General features: G+C 40.8%; 1 long non-coding RNA gene across 1 annotated transcript; it reads left to right on the plus strand.

The window, feature by feature from the left end:
- The first annotated feature begins 327 nt into the window (after positions 1 to 327).
- On the plus strand, positions 328 to 6,964 carry LOC146354135 (uncharacterized). The gene is made up of 3 exons (XR_014787413.1): positions 328 to 521; positions 3,623 to 3,725; positions 5,463 to 6,964. It is a non-coding gene; the product is annotated as an uncharacterized LOC146354135 (long non-coding RNA).
- The last annotated feature ends 298 nt before the right edge of the window (positions 6,965 to 7,262 follow it).

Below are 7,262 nucleotides of genomic sequence, written 5' to 3' on the forward strand. Positions count from 1 at the left end.
TTGTCAGCAAAAATGATAAATTTTTATTATTATTATTATTATTATTATTATTAACTTGAGACGCACCTAAAATTTTCTAACCGCTGTACGGATAGTAAAACATAAAGTTCCTACCAGCAGGGTAACAGACTAACAGACACAATACAGAAGGAAAAAGGAATGGGTAGGGAAGAGGATAGCAAACACTTTCAATGGCCGATGGGGCAGGGCATGTTTGTCTCCCCCTTGCCATGACGTACTTCTTTGGAAACAGGAGGAGGAGCCTCCCAGTGGCCCTCAGTCCCCTGGCCAATAGCAAAGGCTGGAGTGTGCCCGCCCTTCAGCTCTGCAGTCGGAGGGCAGAAGGAAGGGGAACGGAGGCTGCCAGGCTGTAGGGTGCCTCTCTTATGGATGGATGACAATTAACTTGGGGAAAAAACAGGTGGAATCGGTTGGCCAGGTGGCATAGGACAAAAAGGACTCCACAGCCGAGCAGAACTCCCCATGTCCTTCCAGTCCTGCTGGCAACTGTTGGTGTGAAGGTAAGTCCCCATATGTCCAGAGTACAAAAGAAGGGTAATTCTCTGAAAGTTGGGGGAGACGGATGTTGTCAAGACATTATAAGGAACTTAGATTCATATTTAGCTTCAGATGGGAAAATACATTAAAATCAGTGTGACGATTCTTTCAAATAGAGAATCATCTTCAATTTCATCTGTTATGCAATAACTTTCATTTTGTCCTGACCTAGAACTGCCCTAGAATCATGGAGAAACTCACGAGCCTCTACTTTTAAGATAACTTCCAAGTCCAGCCACTTTTAATAGGCTCCTTATGCATGTTTTTTTGGAATAGTTCAATACCTAATTGTGGTATTGATTTCGCATTGATGAAAATTTGAATGGAACAAGTATGCACTTTTCTGGAACAGGACTTGGCATTTAGAGGAAATTGATCTTGTGACCCATTTTATATTTTATTTTATAATGGGGTAAGTATATACAGTAGAACTAGAACAAGCTTGGAATGAGCTGTCTCTGGCTAAAGATAGCATTTTAGTAGAGAAAGGAGGTGGTATTGGATACTCTATACCATTTCCCTCTGTGGAGAAACAAATGGTCAAAGAAAGCAGTTCTCTGCACTTAGAAACCTTAGACATACTACCTATCTGATCAGTACCCTGATAGCCAGATTGTTTAAATAATTCAGGAAAGTTAAATAAATTGATTGCTCATTAAAAGAGTTGATCCAATCGGCTATCTCATTTGAATGAAGCTATTTGTAATGCATTCTTGGCCAACTACCTGGCCTTCAATGTCTGTAGATTCAATTAACTGTTCACTGCCACCTTCAGTTCAGAGTCATTCAGGGACAAGTTTGCATTTTTGCCAAATTCAGCAAAGTAAACGTGTTCTCTTTTACCCCAGCTGAGTCCGCGACAGCCCTAAAGAGAATAATGTTCCTTCCTGTAAATGGGACTTTAACAGCTAAAGGACAAAAAGCTCAGACTCACTAGATAACTCACAATATATAAATCTGACCCTCTATATAAACCTAAGCAGCACAGAATCACTTTGACTATCTTGTCTTTACAAAGGAGGATTGGTCTAATTAAATACCCCCAATTGTTTCACATAAGGGTGGTTTCTCTCAAGACTCATAAAAACAATGCTAGTTCTATGGTTCAGCAGCGCCCTAAAAGATAACTATGATAGCAAGGAAATTATCTTTCAGGATCAACCATGGCACCTCGCTCTTAAGGGTCCTGCAGGGTAAAAAAAACCAATGCAATAGAGGAATTTGGCCCTTGATCCAGATAAGATTGTTGGACCAGTCTTACTCCTTCTGTATTTGCTTTTTAATACATTCCTCATTCAGTAAATAATTCTCAGAACAACTGACTTGATTTAAATGATCAGTCATATGGCATTCCATGTAATCCCAGTAAATTCTGTTGCATGAATTTATTACTAGGATTTTGATTTCAACAAAGGGAAATTAGTTGTCTGCTTTTACAGTTTGAAATTGCAAATATTTTATGGAAAGAGCTTAACCTCGAGAAAAAGCATAATCTTCTTATAACTAGGAAGGAGATTTTTACTATGAAATAGCCCATCTAGAGCTAAATCTTTTAGGTAGATAAGAAGATATAAATGGACACAACTATGAGAACAAAGGTATTATTTCTGTTTCCTGTGTCCCCAGATGTTAAGCTTTGAATTAAAGAAAAGAAGTCAGGAGGCATATCGTCACCAGATCAGGTATCCTTGATGAGGATAGTTCCCCAAAAGGTTTTGGGTCTGGCAAAAAGTCATTTAGGCTGCAGTCCTAAACTGGGAATAAGCCCCATTGAACTCAGTGGGACTTGCTTCTGAATAAACGTGTATAGGATTGTACTCTTAAAGAGGATATGCAATTACTTTTAAGTTTAAACAGGGGGAAATTAGAAGAATAGAACTGATTGAATTAGTCCTCAGACTTTTCAAAGGGGGAAATTAGACACCGTCCTCTTGGACCACCACATGTCATCTTTACGACATTTAGCTCCCCCTCAGAAAATGATGGGTTAATAGCAGTCTGGAAATTATTTCTTGGAATATTGCTGGCTGGAATACTTGCTATGCTTAGGAAACACTTTCTACATTCCTTAAAAAAAGCTAATATTTTTCGGACTCCCTGGATTACAAATTTTGAAGCTGACAAAAATTCTCCACTTGCTTTTAAAGTACTTTAGCTTGGATTGGCCTGCTTTTCAGTTAACAGAGAACAGCAGATCTGCAAGTGAGTTTGCCCATTTGGCAAATATGAAAGTAAGGTCTTCTTGTGAAGATATTGGGCTAGAACCCCTTTTTGGTGACTGGGTGTTTTTAAAAACAACAACACAATTCTTGTTAGTGCTGATGAATCTCTACATTCCGCTAAAAAAATTAAAATGGGATATAGAACATAAGAACAGGCATGCCAAAGGCATATCGAGTCCAGCATTCTGTTCACACAGTGGCCAACTAGCTGCCTGTGGGAAACCTACAAGCAGGACATGAGGGCAATAGGACCTTCCTGGTCATGTTCCCCAGCAACAGGTCTACATAAGCATATTGCCTGTGACACTAGAGGTAGCATATCTCTATTATTATGTGAAATATGGATTTCAATTTACCCAGGACCACTCAGTTGATCAGGCTGAGAGGTTTGGGATCTTATGAGGTGGAGAAGAACACGCACACAACCAATGTAGATGGAAGAAAAAGAGATTTCTTGAAATAAAAAGAAATAAGCAGAAGTAGAGCCTCCCCAGAGAGTTGCACACTCTCTGAGGCTGAAGAGGTTACACACTTCTCAGGCACAAACTTGATTACAAACAAATTTCAAGAGAATTTAAGTCTCTCTGAAGCTCAAGGCTGAGGAGGTTACACGCCTCTCAGGTATGAACTTAGTTACAAAGGAATCTCAAAGAGTTTCAAGCCCTCTGAATCTCAAGAGGTTGCATGCCTCTTAGATTAGAGCCCAAAACCAACAATCCTCAAGAAGTTGCACGCTTCTCTGAGGCTTAAGAGGTTGCACGCCTCTTACGGTAGAAACTTAGTTACCCAAATGTGGTACATTAAATGACTAAATATACAGTTAGCCCCTGTTTGTTGCTCAGCTCCAGGTTGGTCCAACCGCTGCAAATGGCCCACTGAGGCAACGGTGATACAGTGTCAGCCAGGCCCAAGCCTAAGCCCGCTGTCTTATATCCAAACCAAACAGTGAGTATGATAGAACAAAGATAGCTGCGCCCATATCTAAGCCCTGGACAGTAAAACCCTTTCCCTGAATTTTACCCAACACATACTCACCACAACGCTATCAAGTACTTGGCCAGAGCACTTAATGCATGTCCTGTAGATCGAGCGTACTGCCGGGATGTGCACATACAAACGATCCAGATGCAACCATGGCCCTCCTGAACAATAGCAGACTTAGGGGTTTTATACTCTTTTCCCCACATTGGGGCTCATGAGGTCAAAGAGGGGTTCAGTATGTTCTTTGATGATAATACATCATGTTCTCAATTCCCATGATTGACGTTTGTTGTAGACAGCCAGGCACCTCCTTCCAACTCCCCAACATCTCTATGATCATAAAGTGCCATCCTTGTTAGAACATCTGCAGATACCCCTCTTTTATTGGCCCATGTCCATCTTCTGTAACTGATACTTTGGCAATCTTCAGCACATACCAGAACACACTCATCTGGCCCTCCTGCAATAAAACCATTCATTCTCCGCTCACACCTCCCCTTCCTGATCTGGGCTATTCACATGACATGGACTGGTTTAGAATGTTGACCTTTTTGCATTTCATAGTGCTCTAATTTACACTCAGATACAGATTACATCTCAGGATGTTTACAATTCAGGCTTGTATTCAGGGTCAAACTCTGTATTCTATTTCTTTTCACACCACATTTGTTACATGGCAGAAGAAAGAGTACATCAGGCACCAGAAGTCTACAAGATTATCTACTATGAGCAGGGAGAGAAGTTATAGACAGAAGCAATCTTTATTGACAAAAATCAAGTAAAGGTGGATTTAAGAAATAAGAGAAATTAATAAAAGTGATAATATAAGATATAAGGGAAATATAAGTGGATATGAGGAGACATTAGAAAGACAACTTGAAGAAAAATAGGAAAAATAAAATCACACTGTGGGTAGCTACTGAATTTGTCTAATCTAATCCCCTTTTAAAGCCATCCAATTCGTTGGCCATCACTACATCTTGTGGTAGAGAATTCCATAGTTTAATTATGCAGTGTGTGAAAGAGTGCTTCCTTTTATCTGTCCTGAATGTCTCACCTTCTGAACCTTCCAGGTTCTAATATCATGACAGAGGAAGGAAAAACTTCACTGCTTCCTCCATACCAGGCACATAGTTTTGTACACTTCTATCATGTCTCCCCTTACTCACCATTTTTCAAAGCTAAACAATCCCAGAAGTTGTGACCTTTCGTCATCGGGGACTTGCTCCAACCCCTTGATAATTTTGATTTCCCTTTTCTGCACATTTTCCAACTCTACAATATTGTTTGTAGGTGTGATGACAGAATTGCCCACAAGTGTCCAAGTGTGGTCACTCAATAGATAAGAATAAGGGCAGTATGATATTGGCAGTTTTATTTTTTCATTGCTTTCCCAATTACGCCCAACAGGAAAATTGCCTTTTTCACAGCAATGGCACACTGGGTCAACATTTTCATTGACCTATCCACTGCAACCCCAAGATCTCTTTCTCCGTCAATCAGCACCAGCTCAGATCCCATCAGCATACACGTGAAGTTGGGATTTTTGCCCCAAACTACATCACTTCGCCTTTTTTCACACTGAGCTTTTATCCTGCGATTCAGATTGCTCCTCCATGGAAGTTTGCAGGATCTTTACATGATGCCGTGATCATTCAAGGTGTCTTCTGCATTAAATTCCTGTGTTTCCTTTTTAAATAGATCGCAGATAATGAGCTATCAAATTGCCCCACTGTGTTCTGCTCAAGTTCCCTCCGTGAAAAGAGGAAAAGCAGCAAGAAGAGGAGTGAGATCAATGAAAGATATGGAAGACTCAGATACTCATGGGAGAAGGGGGGAAGGGAGGGGGGAAGGAAGTGGGTGAAAAAGGGAGTCGTTGAGATCCTGCATTTAAAATGGAAGCAGAAAGCCCCATTTTAAATGCAGGATTTTAGGCTGGTGTAGAGATGCCCTTCTTTACACTGGCTTATACTGAATTGCATTTACAATTTTAACACCCATTCTCCAAGTTTAGAGATATCTTTTTGGAGCTTTTCACAATTCCTTTTAGTTTTAACCACCCTGGGTGATGTAGTGTCATCAGCAAACTTCGTCATCTTACTGCTCACTCTTAATTCCAGAAAATTAAGTTAAGTTAAATCGAACCAGTTAAAAAGCACCAGGGATCCCACCGCTTATATCCCTCCACTGTGAGAATTCACCATTTATTCCTACTCTATGCTTTCTGTTCTTTAACATAAAGGGTCACCAGTTTAACCCTCGGTCCCAACTCTGGCTTTTCTCTCTTCTGACAAGCCAGAGTTCCTGGTCTGCATCTCACACTAAGCAACCCAGAGGTAAATCATCCCTGGGTTGTTTATTTCTGCTTGCAGTGGGAGCGATCAGCCAACATGCACTACCATGCTGCAACATTTGTGAGAACCCAGTGTTTAAAAAATGTGGGGTTTTCATTCCATGTGAAGTGGGCCACTGTAATGTTATTTCCACTGGTAAAGAATCCAAACTAGGTTTGACAGAAAAGGCCCTTGCTAGTTCTATGATATCTTGCATGGATATTTCTTCATCTCATGAAAAGTGCTGTCACATATTCTGTCATGCCAGTTGCCCCTGTTGGGGGGGAAAAATATCCCAGAAGTGATACAACAGGCATATATAGAGAAGAGAGCTTATCCAAGCAGTTTTAAGTCCACTTGTAGCAAGTGCAGGTAACAGCTCACTTGACACACACACACACACACACACCATGAAACTCATTCCATACTTTTTCCTGACTCAAAATCTCTGGTGGATTGTTTTCTACTGCTTATTTCCCAAAATCAACACCACCAACAGCAGCAACTTTTGAATTCTGAAGACTGAAGCAAGAAAGCAGATGGCAAGGGAAAGAAAGAACATATATTCTGGCTCCAAAAGTTTATGTCATGGTCTGTAAGCACTGGAAAGAATTTGGTCCCTGTGTATCATTTACCCTGAGAAGGGGTCAGCCTGCCAAATCTTCTACTCCCCTGTTCTCTTTGTTCTCAGGAATTCTGGATTGTTCCAGACATCTGTCGCAATCCATCTCCTTTTCATCTCTGCATTCTACATTTTTAAAATGTTCGGATTTGTAACTAGTTAGTTCATCCAACTCAACATAAGATAAAAAGTCGTTTCTAATTATGGTTGTGGCATTTCAAATTCCACTAAAACAAAAAAGAAAGTTTAGTTTGTTTGCTCAGTGAATGCCTTGAGATGACAGCGTTGTTCTAAAGGGGGATTCTGGGAGAGAAATTAGGGCCAGGAGCTGCTGAGAACAGCACTGCCACTGCTGATAAAGGCCCCTTTTCAGCACCACACCCATTTTGGCTGTCTTTACATGAGGCATTTATAGCGCACTCGCAGAAGCTTGCTGGTCATTTGCAAAACGCACATCCAGGCCACATCCAGCTGCACATCCAGCTGCACATCCAGGCCACATCCAGCTGTATTTGATCTTTATCCAACTAAAAAAAAAAACAAACC

Source organism: Heloderma suspectum, chromosome 2 (genome assembly GCF_057233095.1).
Source record: "Heloderma suspectum isolate Gila_16-S chromosome 2, 16-S_ref, whole genome shotgun sequence".
NCBI lineage: Eukaryota > Metazoa > Chordata > Lepidosauria > Squamata > Helodermatidae > Heloderma > Heloderma suspectum.